At 38.4% G+C, this 16949-nt stretch overlaps 1 protein-coding gene across 2 annotated transcripts in view; it reads left to right on the forward strand.

Moving 5' to 3' along the window:
- The window catches only part of Lmx1a (LIM homeobox transcription factor 1 alpha), a 100746-nt gene that overhangs the window by 13490 nt on the left and 70307 nt on the right, over window positions 1-16949 (forward strand). The window lies entirely within an intron of this gene.

Raw genomic sequence — 16949 nt, forward strand, 5'->3', positions numbered from 1 at the left:
CAGCTTTGTTGTTATTTGTTTTTTTACAATAGAGGATAAGAAAACTCTTGTTCTTTTTTAATTTCTGAAAGTAGTGTATGACATCACAGTACAGTAACCAAATTGTAGTTAAACAAATACATTTATGAAAGTAACGTATGTCATCACAGTACAGCAACCAAATTGTAGTTAATAAAACAGATACAATTCTATGTAGCTAGCTTCATAAGTGTGTCCATTTTCGCGCAAAACTACACCAATAAGATTAATACACATTAGATTTTCCTATGGCAGCAAATTTTCCAATTCATGGAAAATGGCATTTACTCTTTTGTATGTAATTACATAATTTTGTTTGGTTTTCTGAATTCCTGAAAATAGAAAATTAAAATAAAATAGTGTATGAACTGTTAATTTATGAAAAACGCAATAAGCATCTATCCTCGATGGATATTTTCACACCTACAAATAACCATGGATTAAAGAAAAATCACTTAAAAATATGTTTCACAAACTTTGGTCGATTGTAAATGATACATGTCATAATTTTGTAGTACGAGTTCCTCCTCCTCATATTTGCACTTTAACAGCTATTATTTAAATTTTGAATAAAAAAGGAAATTAGGTCATACATAAATCTTACAATGTTAATCTTTTAAATGTCTTTCCAAACGAGAATTATGAAAAACGACAGCAAACATGTGAGCATTAAAAACAATGACTATTGACCTTCCTCCTCGACGAACTCGTAAAGACTACTGTAGCTAATAGAGGATCTGAAAGAATTTTCATCTTGGTTTAAGGCTGGCAAGTGCTGATCAGAACGCTTTTGGAATTAAGCATGCGTCCGCAAGACCATGAGATCATCAAGTGTTGGAGAGGAAAGGTTGTACCTCAAATCTGACATTACAAACTTCACACTTGAGAACAACCGCTCCACGCTTACCTGGGTGGCTGGTGCAGCCAAAACCACCGGTGTCGGGAAAAATGCGTCCGGGAAAAGTGCGCTCTCGCAATAAAAGTTGGAAAAATGTGCCCTCTCAAGAGTAACAACAATGAAAAGTGGGGAAAATGCGCATTGCACTTGCCTTCCCCAGTTACCCATTGAAAGAAAATGTATTGTGGTTTAAGCCGACAGTGTGTCGATCAAACTTCTTTCGTGACCGCAGAACCAATGACCACCACTCTTGGACAATGCCGATATGAGAATTGTTTCTTGAATTGCGCTGCAGCTGTGGTGAAAAACACGATTCCAATGTGGATTTGATTAATATCTTGTATGAACAGGGTTATTTATAGTACCTGGATTTAAACAGTTTGATGGCATGGCAGTCGGGTAGGAGGCCACGTGATTGGTTGGGAACGGGAATGCAATGCGATGTAAGGCACTGTTGGAAAATACATACTTCCTGTTCCCTTCCTACAGGTGGTGACGCAATAGAAACTGGACCGGACGGACGTAGTGACTAGTGAGTCACCTACTGACTATTTGAATCAACAATGTTATTTTTTTATGTTGTAACAATATTACATTTATTTTGTTATAATTGAAATCTGGGCTATAAAATATGAAAAATGACACCAAACACGACCAAGATATACGAATTAGAAACATATTGCCACTCAGAAGTAATAACTACGTATCCATATTATTATGTAGCGTATTGGAAGCAATGAGTTCGTGTTTGGTGTCATTTTTCACACTTATTTCATACAATTTTTAGGTATATAAAATATTGAGAATTCAGGGGTACACAGAAATATTCAATTATGTCAAGGGGGACTCTCAGGCAAATAAATTGAGAAACACTGCCTTAATGGCATTTCAGATCTTATCTATTTCCAAATATTCGGATCTGGCAGCCCCCAAAATACCAAATTGTTCACTACGAAGTTTTATTCCGAAACAAATCTTAAACTGAAAGTACACGGAGGGTTATGGTGCACCAGAATGTAGCGAAACATTTCAGTTCAGGTTCGAGTGCGAACTATAAGTCGAACTGGAGCATGTTTCAGTTCGAGTTCAAATTCGGTTCGCAGTCCCTGGAAGAAAGTAGCAAGGAATACCATGAGCAATGGTGCTCAAGGTTGGAGTGTTAATTCGTGTTTGTATTTCTCTTACATTAAGTTGCTTTACATTTGACTAATTGTGAAGAAGAGGAATGTAACAAAACAAAACAAACGCAATGAAGAAATCGCCTATCAGAAGGACGCGTGAAATGATAACTGTATCTCTGAAAAGGTACCACAGTATGATATTTTCCAATATCGATCGAAGCTTTGAAAAAAAGAACATACTGTGCAAGTATAAATGTTATACAGGAATATTTATATGTTTTTATTACTCAATGATGATGATGTAGACTTACTGGAGGATGATGTGAATACAATTAAGAATAATGCTAAAATATTTTTCAAAACTGCTAAAGAGATAGGTTTGGAAGTTAACAAAGAGAAAACTAAATATATGCTTACAGGCCGAAACCAAGTGTTAGGTAATAATCAAAATCTAATTATTGATAACAACTCGTTTGAACCAGTTTCCAAATTCAAATACTTAGGAATAATATTAACAAATGAAAATTATATTAAAGAGGAAATAAAAAGTAGGCTTAATTCAGGAAATGCATGTTACTTCTCTCTTCATAAACTTTTGTCTTCTCCTTTAATATCTAAGAAACTAAAAGTTAAAATATACAAAACAGTAATTTTGCCTGTAGTATTATATGGATGTGAAACTTGGTCCCTTACATTGAAAGAGGAACATAAACTGAGAGTATTTGAAAATAAGATCCTTAGGAAAATCTTTGGACCTAAAAGGGATGAGGAGACAGGTGAGTGGAGAAGGTTACATAATATAGAACTACATAATTTGTATTCATGTCCAGATATTATTAGAATGATTAAATCAAGAAGACTTAGGTGGGCATGCCATGTGGCACGAATGGGAGAAGAAAGAGGAGTTTACAGGATTCTTGTTGGGAAACCTGATGGTAAGAGACCTGTAGGAAGGCCAAGACGAAGATGGAGGGACAACGTTGAGATGGACCTAAGGGAAATCGGTAGGGATGGAAAAGAGTATATAGATCTTGCTCAAGATAGGGACAGATGGAAGGCCTGTGTTGCTGCAGCCATGAACCTTCGGGTTTAAGAAGGCTAGGGAGTTAGTTAGTTTAGTTAGTTAGTTTTATTACTCTAGCTCAGTGGTATTCAAACTGTGAGGCGCGCCTCCCCGGGGAGGCGCCAAAGTTTCGCAGGGAAGCTGTGAGAACTTACGAAAAACATTCGTTTTTTCTGAAAGTTTAAAATGTGTTAATAAAAAAATATCAACGTCTTCTGTATTTGCTACTCTTCAATGTCATATCCCATGTTTTTGAACGGAGACAAGAAATACACTCGCACTTTGTAGAAGAAGACTATCCAATGCTGAAAATTTCATTGATAGTGCCTTTGTACAGAACTGGACATACCGTTCTGAAATTTTCCACAAACTGAATGTTCAGACAAGGTGTCAACAGTGGCGGCGACGGGGTTCGAAAACCGGGGTGAGGGGCAAGGCGCTAAAACTAAGGGGGGTGGGGCAAAGACAGTATATTTCCCTTTGCAGATAAGGTTTAGCATAGTGCAGGGGCAAAAGTGGCGAAAAGTCGGGGGGTAACTGCCTCCCCTCGCGCCCCTAATCGCCGCCACTGGATGTCAACCTTCAAAATGAAGTGGCTTCTTTGTAAGACAAAGATTAAAGATAAAAGCATTGGTGATTGCTTCCGTACACTCAGCACGTTCTTAGAAGAAACAGAACTATAATTAAATAATAAAATTCAAACATTGTTATATGCCTGTTTATAAGATCTATTATCCAGTTTTCTTACTCTGTAATTATCCTTTTTATATCATGAATATCGTATTGCTGAATGAATTGATACAAGCTTAAAAACATTAAGAAATTGTACACCGCCTGTATGTATTACACACATTATATTTTCATTACTTGTATGTGCGCCAACAGTAAATAAACACAGCAAGATATTTTGTGTTAATCATTCATGGCCACATCACATATATTTATCTACGTGCATTATTGTTGACGGGAGGCGTGTGCAGATTTTGGCTATGAACGCATTGAACATGGATTTCCATTCGCAAAACTTATGCCAATGTAGACAGTGACAGTAGCAGTGAATCAATATTTTGCCTGTTGGCGTCAGTTTTTTTTCATTATACGTAGTTTATCCTACTTCCGTATTTGTTTGACTTTGTTTTCAACTCTTCTTTATGCACAGACAGACTAATAGATACTGGACCTACAGTTTAGAGTGGGATCAGAACCACCGACGGGAATCGAACCTGGGACCCCTTGATTACAAAGTGACGACGTTACCACTATGCACTGGCTTACGCAGGATTTTTTTTTTTTTTGTTGTTGTTGGGGCTGGAATTGTAAAGGTGGATAGTGCATAAATGCTTTCTATCGGGGGGGGGGGGGCATACAAAATAAGACATTTCGTTCATTAAAAACTTCACGCTCTCCAAAATGACAATCGGTGGGGGTCATTTAAAAGGGGATTTGATTTGATTTGATTTGTTGTTTTAAGTCCACTTTATGCACAGTAAGGCTAATTGGGACTGGACCTACAGTTTAAAGTGGGATCCGAACCACTTGTGCCTCCACCGGGTATCGAACTCGGGACCCCTTGATTACAAGGCGGCGACGCTACCACTGCGCCATCGGGGAGGCTCAAAAGGGGATTTGCAATTAGCACTCTGGTCTATCCTGAATTCTTCACCGCCTTATTTAAAAATATTGATTCTTTTCAATTTTTCGGAGGGACTGTAGCCGCTTCAGTCCCTCTCGGTCTCTCGGTGTACGCCAGTGCGTGTACGTGTGTATAGGAGACGCCATCTTTAAAATGACAAAAATGGCGTTTTGAAGCTCACTTGATCAGTGTTGCAGCCATGAGATGGTCTTATAAATAACAGTTGATACCTCGTATAAATGTCAGCTGTATACAGTCTGTCCTGTAATTTTTGTCGGAGGTTTTCATTTGATTCATGTGATACTACGCGTACCTGATTAGAAAAACGAGCAAATGAAAAAGTAAATATAGTGCAACCCGTTCGCACTGAAAGCCTAAACCCTATCTCTCCAGGTTTAATGCAAAGACAAAGAAAAGTCTTCGGAGCGTGAACGTGGAAAATTGTCAAGCTTCTATAGCACCAGAACAAGTTAATAATAATCCCTTTTTTTTTACGCCTTTTTCGCCCGTCTTCTCACTTTCCCTCGCGCTTTCGAGGAAAATGAAAAATTACTATCATACCTTTACAGCTCTCATTTCGGCAAGGGAGGTCGAGCTCGTTCATGAAGCCAAAAACCTCCTCTCGCCCTTTAAGAGTGAGCCGTCCTTTTGTTCGTATAATAAGCAAACGGTGTCAAAATTGCATTCTCCTCTCTCGCGAGGCCGTGAGTAACGTGGTGCAGTTGTGAAGAGATTAAGTGCGTAATAAGCAGGCATTTGAACCGCAATCAAAGAACGGGGCTCGGTAGCAAATTAACCTAAGCTAGGTACAATTTGTCTCTCGCTCTGTTTTCCATTGCTTCGTCCTTTAACAGGTGTGAAATCCTACCCTCCACAGGCCTTTTGCCTAACAGGTGGGTGCACACCAGTGTGTTATATATACGGCTCGGAAGTTGAAGTCCTACAAATTGCCAAAAAAATACCTATAAAAAAAAAAGGCCCTAAAAACGGAGAAAAGGACCTACAAATGTGATCCTAATTAATTATAAACTTCAGTTTTAATTACATATTTAATGAATATGTGCGGCACCTCCTTATCTGACTTGATCTTTGCAGGCGCGTGCTTTCTGTTCGTATACACCGTGCTGAAAGCTTCAAAACAAGAGAAAGTTGCCACTTACAGCGCGATGTTTAAAAGGTGAACTGATGATGATTCGAATTGAGAATGGGCAGTAAAAACGTAGTCGAAAGAAGGTGAAGTTGCAAGAAAAAGCAGTTAAGACCTAAACAAACGCTAAAAAAGGACCAATACGACAAAAAACGCCGAAAAAGGCAGAAAAGGACAAATAAAACCCACCTTTTTCTGGCCTACAACGACCCAAAATTAATATATATTATGTTGGGCCTCGTCTCCGGACACTAGGAAAAAAAAAGGATTTTTCCTCAACTTTTGAGCCCTAAGTATATACAATATAATGAGTGAGTTTCAACTTACTGCAGACTAAAGATTGTATAGTTCAATTGTTAATATTAGGGCTGATACTCTTACTGATTCCCACCGATACCGATAATTGAAAATTGCAATACAGTAAAACCTCGTTAATCCGAACTTCGCATAATCCGGACAGGCAAAAGGAAAAAAAAAGAAGAAAAAGCAGAATGCAAGGTTTTAAATGTGGCTAGAAGTCAAGAAAAGAACTTCCCAAAGAAAAGGCAATCAACCACTGATGATATTCTGTTTCTCGCAGAGTTTGTACTGTACTGTATATTGTATTTAGGCTAGGCCTATGCCCTTTAAATACACCATAATAAACGTGTTTTGTTGCTATAAACGGAGTTTTAATGAACTTTCAGTTAATCTGGACTTTCGTTAAACCGGTCAACTTATAGTCCGGATAAACGAGGCTTTACTGTACTTATAAATTGTTAAAAATATTGATTAGTGCGTGAGTATTCTACTCCAATTATTATATGCATCAATTTACCAAGAATTTTGTTTAAAATATTCGAAAATTACATCAGAATGTTAAAATAGATGCTACGAAATAACGGCATCCAGTTTTTCGCGGAAAATTGGTGCAAAATGTAAAGAAAGTTTGAACTTTTCATAATTTCCAGACTGCGTAAGTGTCGCGCATCATTCTTGCTGACCACGTGATACGTTAAAGACTAAAATGCCGGATAAGTATTGGCTGGTATCCATGGATGTCCGCAGGATTTTTTCCAGGTAGGGGCAAGCAAGGTATTTTTCTCCAGGGGGAGAACGAGGCACATTTCCCCCCATTATACTAATGTCTCCTGAAAACACAATTCTTCAGTTTGAAGTAATCATGTTCCTGCAAACGCCCTTGCAATAATTAACATACATTACTGTGACTGAAATGAAATTTAGTGTGTGAAATATGTACCTTTTCGTTGACTTCCATTTTCCATGGTGAGGGAGGGGGCCCTCTTCTGGACGTCCATGCTGATATCGATAAATAAATTCAAACCGATACTTTCCGATACATCGGCATTTATATAAATACATGTGAGTTTTGTTTTGTGTCCACTTTTATGCACCGATAGGCTAATTGGGACTACCTTACAGTTTAAAGTGGGGTCGGAATCGCTATGTGCCTCCACCGGGTATCCAACCCGGGACCCCTTGATTACAATGCGACGACTTTATCTCTACACCTTCGGGGAGGTCCCTGAAAATGATATTGGTTAATATTTAAACTTGCTTATTTAATAAACCAATCATTAAAATTTTCACTCCAAACGATTTGGATATAGGGCAAATGTAAGCTAATGTAAATGTAATGTATACACCGTCCCGGGAAAGGCTGGAGGAAGCGAAGGAAAGAGTAATGCGCAATAAATAATGTAATGTAGGTCTAATATTAATATATAAGACCTACATTACATCAACCATAACAATATTGTTTTTTTTTTTTTTTTACATTTAATTTAATTAGAGCCAGGCTTTTATCTTTAAAACCTGTTTGTGTGTGATATTATACTGATCGCAGGACCAACTGGTGGATGATCTACTTTTTGCTACATAGCTCTATCAGTACACCAATCGTCTTCGGGTGTGTGTGCCTCGATGAGTGTCAACGACCTCAGTTGCTAGTAAAAGTTGTAGGGGTAACATCGCTTACAGATGGGACCGTCTGAAGATATTCAACCTAGGCAAAAAGTTTAGTTTAAGCCTACTACAATGCTCAAGGCTAACTGAAAAAAAATAATCAAATTTAACTTATGCACTTTAAGTTCATTAATTGGTTTGTGGTGGATCGAAACTTCTGACCCGATGCATTTTTAATAAAAAGTGACACTGTTAAACTTGTAATTTTAGTTTGAAATCATCATGTCTCTTCTCATGGTAAAAATGTCCTTTGATGCATCCCTGCCTATTTTCATGCACCAAAAGTGTATTATTAGCAGTTTATGCATAGAGTCAGTTTATATATTTTTGGATGTATGTGTCGGCCTCGGTTCTCAAATGATTGTTACGCCACTGAGTTAAATTTAATTTGATTATTAAGTCCAGTTTATGCGCAGATTGGGACAGGACCTACAGTTTAAATTGGGGTCCGAATCACTATGAGCCTTCACCGGGAATCGAACCTGGGAGTTCTTGATTTCGGGCTACGACGTTCCACAACTCCATCTGGGTGACACACTGAGTTTAGCTCATTGTTTGCCGCACTCGTAAGCACTGGCACACGCAAGGGGGAGCTGATGGAAGTACAGCCCCTCCCGAAATGTTCAAAAAATCATTTTTTTAAAGATGAAAGCAGCAAAGAACTCGGGTAAAATCAGAGTGGTAAAATGGAGCCCGATAACCATGTTTATCTTCGAACAACTTTTAGAACGAAGGTTAATTTGGTAATTACGAATCCTTTTTAATGTATCCGACCTCCTCCCTCCGCTGTTGCTCGTAAGCATTGGGACACGTGTGTGGCAAATCAATACCTCGTCTCGAAGTTGCTTTCAGCAACCCCTCTCCTTTTCTCAGAAAAGGGTTTCAGTTCCAAACAGTCAATATAGCACCCTTAGCATCTCATATATCTCTCTATGTCTCACTTCTTATCATTCCTCCCTTAGCACCTCTTTTCATTCCACCCCTTCCTCCCCTCCCGGCCACAATACGCCACCTTTTTCAGACCAGCGGCTCCCAATATCGGCAACATTGTAACGGATTTTCAATTGAATTCGAATCGCTCGCCTTTCCCTTGCCGTTCGATTGGCGTTTCTCCACGCTTGGTCTCGCGCTCCTTGGCTATCGCGATGGAGTGTGAAAAAGCAGAATCATCTGCGTATGCCAACCGCTCCGCTGTCAGCCGAGCATTATCAAGCTGGAAGCTCTGCATATTTTCCTTCTCCTCCGAAGAAAGAAATTTACGGGAACGCAGACGAGGGATGTGTATTTCTACGTTTGAGAAGGCACTTTGGCGCAATCATCTGTCAGGTGAGAGACCGAGCAAGAAACGTTGGATGCGACGACTCGGCTTGAAACGAAAGAAATACACCATCGCATTCTCTTCTCACTTATTTATAAAGAAGTAAATTTGAAAACATGTAGTGAACCAAACTAAGGTACCTGAACGCAATATGGCCTACCTAAGGTTGGCGATTGTTTCTAAAGGTGTGCAAAGGTAAAACTAATAGCAAGATTCAAAAGAAAACATTTCTGAACGTTTACTGAAAATTGGAGCCAATTCCAATGGGTGCAGGGAAGATTTTATTAAAAAGTAACGTCTAAGCCATATTGGGTACACATGTACCCAATATGGCCTAGTGATATTGTTGTGATTGAACATAATGTTATGTAGAATCATATAGCTCCGAAGAAGAAGAACAAAATGTTCAACACTCTGTTGCTGATCAGTTAGATTGAGTTTCAGATTCCTCGCGCGCCATGTTGTACACACGTTGAAAGTTTATTAAACCTCATTTGTGTTTTTATGTACAGGATGTATTTTATTTCGTCTATACGTGTTTTCACGTGTACCTAAGCACTCCACAAGCACTGGGGAACGTTTCAGATATATATTTGGTTTTCACATCAAAAATGCAAGAGAATGAGTAAATAAAGTACCACAATGTTGCATTACAGGTAGATAAGTATATTGATGTACTTACATTTTATTTACATAATGACATATGAGATTAACACAAAGAAATAACATTGCTTACAAATCAATAAATCAGGAAGTGACGTGTCACAATTTGTTACCAGAAGACCGTGGATGACAGACACATCATAGTCTGGACAAATAGAAGGTCCTTGTTCATCCTTAGTGACTCCCACACAGTCTACGTGAACATAAGAGTAACAAATGTCACATTTGTGTATATTCTTCACTATATATTCCTATGTAGTCCATATTGAGTCTAGCTTACATAGTGCTCTTTTATCCTTCGTTATAAACAGTATTAAATTAAAGTCTAAACTAAGTACCTATCACTTGGAAGATGCAGTAAGTAATAACTTGACTATGCAATATTTGATCGAGTAGAACACAGTTACGAGGTTCAGTTATTTCGCTAGGTACTGCCAACAAGTTCAATCACGTCAAACTAAATGGCATACTATTGTCGAATTATCCATGTAGCCACTTGGAAACAGCAAATAGGCCATATTGGGTACTAGGCCATATTGGGTACTAGGCCATATTGGGTACTAGGCCATATTGGGTACTAGGCCATATTGGGTACTAGGCCATATTGGGTACTAGGCCATATTGGGTTAAGGTACCTTACATTATGGAAAGCAGTGACTTGCGCAGAACTTTGGAAAGGGTTTATGTGCATTATCGTCTACGTGCCACTACAGAAATTTTGCCGATGCAAAAATTGATCAATGCATTGACAATACTGTGCCACATACTGATCTCGAAACGTTTGCCTTCATTGTTTAGGCTCAAATGTTATTCCTGAAGCAACCAACAAGGGGGGCCTGCTAATATGATGCTTGATTGATTTAGTATATTTAACGTCGCATTTCTGGTCACGTTTGGCTAATCGCGACAATGGAGATGAATGGTGACAAGAATAAATGGATGGAGAGACAATCACAAACAAGAGTTTCACTTCCAGTCCACGACTTCAAGACCGAACTGCGAAACCATTCTTGGAAGATGCTCGCTTCAGGTGCGGTCTTGCAACTTTCGGACCACGCCTCACAAATTCCGACAGCAGCCGAACTGTTTCGGTTGAAAGCATGGACGGTCTCTAGTATTGACGGAACGTAACACGGTGTCTTCTGTGGATCTTAATTCTTCATCGACTTCTGGTCGGGCATTGATTGGACCGCCAGAGTCCAACGCCGCTAATGGCTGCCATAAGGATCGGTGGAGGGAAGGGGGAAGGGGCTCCCCAACACTAATCACATGGGTCAACTGATTATGCAAAACCGCGAAACGCTTTCGTTGTTCTCTCTCCTCGCTTTTGTTCCGCTCCGTCTGTTCTCGTCGTTAGAACCTCTTCAGCTCAATCTTCCGTGTCGTATTCTTAATGTTATTTGGCTTCATTTCTCCTCCCCCCTTTCATTTATCCTGCTCCTCCCTCCCACTCTCCTAATGCTAAGCGGTCTCTTTCCCGTTCTCCGTCCAATTGCGGGCGAGACGTGTGAATTAGTGTCGAGTCTACGCTAGAGAATCGATCAGCGCAGCCAAAGGAGATCAAGGGGGTTCAGCCCCTCTTTCACTTCCCGGAAAGAGAATAAAATGGGGAGTTGTGCCAAACTTCTTTTATGTGCAGGAATCGTGGCAACACATGGATAAAATAACAGTGAAAATACTAATAAGTTTAATCCACTTACGACACATGATACTTGGATACCTATAGCAACCTGGGCTGTAACTCCGCACTGGTCTAATCATGATATTTCTAAATTCGAGCAGCTTCGTGTTGGATAAAAGTTAAAATTTTCTCAACGTCGTTCTATTTCCTGATCGCACCCGAATCGAAAACAACATTCTGCACAGTTCTGCACGATTTTCAAAGTTACCGATATATTTCACAACTGGAAACACAGATGTCACCAGGAATTTTTGTAGAGATAGATCACGTCTTTGAAAAAAAAATGCTTGAAAATATTATCGAAAATAATATAATCATTAATAACCTTATTGTTATTATTATTATTAGATATTATTATATCGTTGTGAAACTATTTTACACGAAACAACAGATGAATGAATATCTGGCACAACTGTGTTCCTTATTTTTTTGCAGATTTCAAACTGAAATACATAATCATTCCCATATTTTTTTTCACAACATTTACTAACCTGTAACAAGAAAAAACTGCAAAAGTTAGAAATTTTAATCACTTAGTTTGTCTTATATGACCGCACATAAAAAAATCAAATCAGTTATTTTTCTGGAATATTATAATTACCCTAAATGATATCTTTTATCTACTATGATAAACAAACTATTTTGTTTTTTTCCTACAATCAATTGAATTGTTCATGGCTAGAAATAAATTAATCGTATGAGTAATAACACAACCAACACAAGAGCCTCACACAAAACTTGGTAATTTATTTTTCGTTTTGATTTTATATAAATAAATCAGTAAATAAAACAAATGCAGTTACGTAAACTTCGCTAAAACTGAAGATATGCATGTGAACAGTGGCGTCGCTAGGCCCTTTTTGGGGGGGCTTCAGCCCCCCCCCAATCCCTCGATAAGCCCCCCCCCCCCAATTTTTAGCTATTATTACATACAGTATTTCGAGAAAATATATTTGAACAATTGTTAATGCAGGAACATACCTCTAGGTACATATTCTGGGAAAGAATCGTTTCGTTGTGACATAGTTTTTTTTTAAACCACGATCTTACATCTGACACTTCATGTCTTTAGCTGGCAACAGTGCAAACGATAGACGTCATTTGTTCTACAGGGAGGTTATTTCAGTCGTTTACCGCCAGAATGTCGGCCGTTCGGCTGCTTCTTCATGCAACGGGTCACGGCAAATTGCGTTCAGGAAGTCCGTGACAGAAACAGCTTGTTTTGTAATGTTTCCACTTTTCACAATTACAGTTACAATTACAATTGAAATAAGCACGTACCTTTTCGCAAGGATGCTGGAAAAGGTGTCCTCCCAAATACAAATATTTCTGGCACCTTATTTCTGACATCTAATCTTAGATTAGACATCGCTACTTTATCCTCAGTTGACAGAAAGGGAAGACAGCATCCTGGCGCATAAAGCAAACCGAAAGCGTAAAATGATATTTAAAAGTAATAATAATGATGATCACTAACCTCCTGTGTTATAAGAGATGTTGAAAATGACCTCCTTCGACAGCAATACAACACGTTTATTAGGTTCAAGAGATCCTGTCTCTCGTATTTGCCTGACCACTTTTCTGCAAGAATTCGTTTTCACGTAATTATCGTACATAAAAACTCTTTGTTCAAGACTATATTTGTTTAGCGGCATAACTAATGAATGAATAACAATTAACACACAATAAAGCACTAGCACTGAATAGCACACACAATACAACACAGTATAAACAACACGCGTACTGATAAACGCAAACAGAAGTGAACATGAGCGTAGACTCACAGTCACTACGTCTGGTAGCCGACAGTGTTGCTAACCATTTTCCGGAATTTTCTTTACTTACAACAAATTTTGACTTGTTTTTGAACCCTCAATTCTTGAGTGGTTTTTGTGACTATTAAATTACAAGTGCCGATCTCTGAAATCATGGTTGCAAAAAATTACCTAAAGAACTTGACATACACCATCACATCCATAGTACATTTAATGAACGCCATTCCAAAAGACATGTTTCCGAACTTATGCAGAATGTTGCAAATTGCAGTGACAATTCCTGTGACATCAGCATCGTGTGAGAGGAGTTTTAGCTGTTTGAATCAAGACATTTTTGCGTAATAGTATGGGCCAAGATAGACTTTCCTCACTTGCAATACTGGCCATAGAAAAGGAAGAGTGTCATGAATTGTGTGTGGATTGTGTTATTGATAATTTTGCAAGAAATTCGAACCGCAGAGTACAGCTGATACATAAAGACATAGTTCACCAGCATTAGAAAAACAGGACAAGAATATCCATCTGTTTTCATAAAAATTAATGCAGTAAGTCTATGTTAGTTTTAATTCCTTATGCTTGTTATATATTATTGTCTTATTAATCACTTTGCTATTTTCAAACATTAAAAATATTTACAATAGTAATAAGTCATGTATCTCGTTGCAGCCCCCCCCCCAAAGCAGATGGCCTAGCGACGCCACTGCATGTGAATATTTAAACTTGGAAAAAAAATGTAGCGACTTCACTGTAGATGTTACACACTTGCTCGATGGTGGAACTGAATTCTGGAACAAAGATAAACAAAACTACTTTCGCCTTTCTGGACGACGATTCATGCGCCCTCTCCTGGCACAATTCTGTTGCTCTAATCGCGACAAGGATGACGGCTCTAAAGACCTCAGTTTCTGAACAATATCTGAAATGGTGCTCAGACCTTTAATCCAAACAGTAAATGTTCCTACAATTTTCAAAATTCCAGAAATTATAGTTTTACAGTACAGGGAAGAATGAAAACGGAAAAGAATTCTAATCGTATACCATCTATCGTATCAATCAATATTGTGTCTCATGCTTTTCAGCCGGTCTTCGTGGCGTAGTGGTTAGCATATAGCACGCTACTACTGTTCTTTGCGAGTGTTCCTTCATCACATCATAACTTACGCACAGAAAATAAAATAAATGCATCATCAGGAAGCATAGAAGTGCATAACGTCTGTAGCGCAGACCAAATGTTTAACCCAGGCGTGCGGGTGTAAATTTGACCCCCAGGTCGGTATTTTTTAATGCCCAGACACTTGTTAGTTGACCACGCTGTTAGCTTATTTAGTACCTTCCTAAAACAGTCTGATTCAACTGTCAAGATTGCTTCCTTCATTGTGTGTGTTACTACAAGGCGAAGATATTTCAAAGTTGCTGTGGGTCAAATGTACCCCCACGCGCCTAGTAACGTATGTGATGTTTTTGTTGTTCATTTTTTAGAACTTTTGCTTCCTGTGCTTCTTCAGCGAACAAGTTTTTACTTGTTCTGTGTTGTGAGACCGGGTTTTAAAGTGTATGATTTTATTCCTAAGAATCGTTCAAAAGCTTGGGGTATGTAAAACAGCAGGGGCGTATACGGCGGCTGTTGGAGGAAGTTTAAAGCCTAGTTCACCTGAAGTGAGAATTTGTAAGGGAAAAGGATGCCAAATTGACCGATGAAGTTAAAAAAAAAGTTTATGTGACAATGTGATGTAGAAAAATAATACAGTTATCTCATTTAGTTACTTGTTTATAACAAAAGAGATTGTGAAAATTGATATGTATTGGAACTTCAATTTTTTCAAGGAAAAATGTTCTAAAAAACCGTATTTTTCTAAACAATGGATATCTTTAAATTTACACAAATATTGGATGTTTACACCGCAACGTCCCCTGGTTGTACACCAGTCGTCAGAAAGTTAGTCCGCTACTCCTTTAGTCGGGAACATGAGAATCTTTGCAAATCATCAGGGCTTGCTGGGTAGAAAAGAAACACAACACTGTTTTCAAAGTTAAACGCAGTTTTATAATCGCGTATATTTCATAATCACTTACCAATAAAACACTAGAACATTCAATACTAACGTTGGGCAATTCACTCACATATAGCGAAAGTAAAATTACATAATTAATTGTTTACTTTCAACTTATCGGCAAGAAGAAAACTCGAAAACCCAAAATCTCTCCGCTTCCAAGTTCTTATTGATCCTTCACCTTCACCTGTTTTCCAAACTCAGTCTGTCGTCAGGTGAGAAACATTCAGGTGGGTTCACTTCCTCTGCTGAGATGAGAAAGTGACGTCAACACGAACAGATTATGACATATTTATAAACATCTATACAAGTTCCAAACACAACTGTATCAATCTAACTATAGTTGTCTGTGACAACTTGCACATTATTTGAAGTAACAAACAATTTAAAATCTTAACTTCTTACAAATATAAAACCTTAAACTCTCAGGTTCGTTACAACACTCAACAAAAAAAAATAATGTTTGTATTTCTTATTAGGCACTTTTTTTATTATCATCATTTGATTTAACTAGTGCAAGGAAAGGTTATGTAATTTAAAAAAAAATATATTTGGGGGTCAAATTTACCCCTACGTGCCTACTTAAGGTGATGAAAGAAGCGCGCCTGGTTAAGGGTTAAGTGCATCATCGACAAAGATGCATCATTTGATGCACTTCGGTGTTACCTTTACGATATACAAATACATCAAACTGTATACCTTGTTCTTCACAGAGGCCACGTAACACATTTTAATGCATCATTTGTATTGATGCATTTAACTTTCTGTGTGATATATTCATCTTCGCAATTAGCCAAAAGTAGCAGAAAAGCGAAGTGAAATAAAACAAATCAATCAATCAATTATGTTTTTCAGAAGTTCTTAAAACTTTAAATGAACTGATGAAATGCCGCAAATTAACCCTCCCTTCTTCTTGTTGGCGGCCATGGATTCAAGACACCACTGGAACGTATATGTACGCTGATACATATACCTGTAGGGTCGCCTAAACAAAACTATACCCAAGATTGATTGATTGAGTTGGTGTTTTAAGTCCATTTTATGCACGGGACTGGACCTACAGTTTAAAGGGGGATCCGAACCACTGTGTGCCTCCATCGGGAAGCGAACCCGGGACCCCTTGATTACAAGCCGACGACGCTACCACTGCGCCATCGGGGAGGCCCTACACCCAAGAGAAACGATGAATGTTAGTTGATCTGGGCAAGTATACACGCAACAGAGTCCCAAAATTCATTCATACCCTGCTTTAACCGCGTCCAACATTCAAGATGTAATTTCTTCCTGTAACAAGCGATAGTATTGCAAACATATGGTTTAATCCGTAGGTTTCAACCCATGCAGCACAGACAAATCAAGTTTGATTACTCGCTGGCACGAGGAACGTTAATGTCCTGTTTAATAGCTCAACTATAAAGACCCTTCCCCCCGCCATTTCACGCAACAAGTCTCTCATAATAACAATAACAACAACAGAAACATTACGATAAAAAAACTGCATCTTAAGTTTTGGTACAGTTTTATTTGGGTCACCCTGTACATTATTACTGCTTGGAGCGCCTGAATGAAAATTTTCATTTTAGTGCTTCGACTATACAACATGCACTTTGCGGACC

This window comes from Lepisma saccharinum, chromosome 23, assembly GCF_977018435.1.
Source record: "Lepisma saccharinum chromosome 23, izLepSacc3.1, whole genome shotgun sequence".
Taxonomy (NCBI): Eukaryota; Metazoa; Arthropoda; class Insecta; order Zygentoma; family Lepismatidae; genus Lepisma; species Lepisma saccharinum.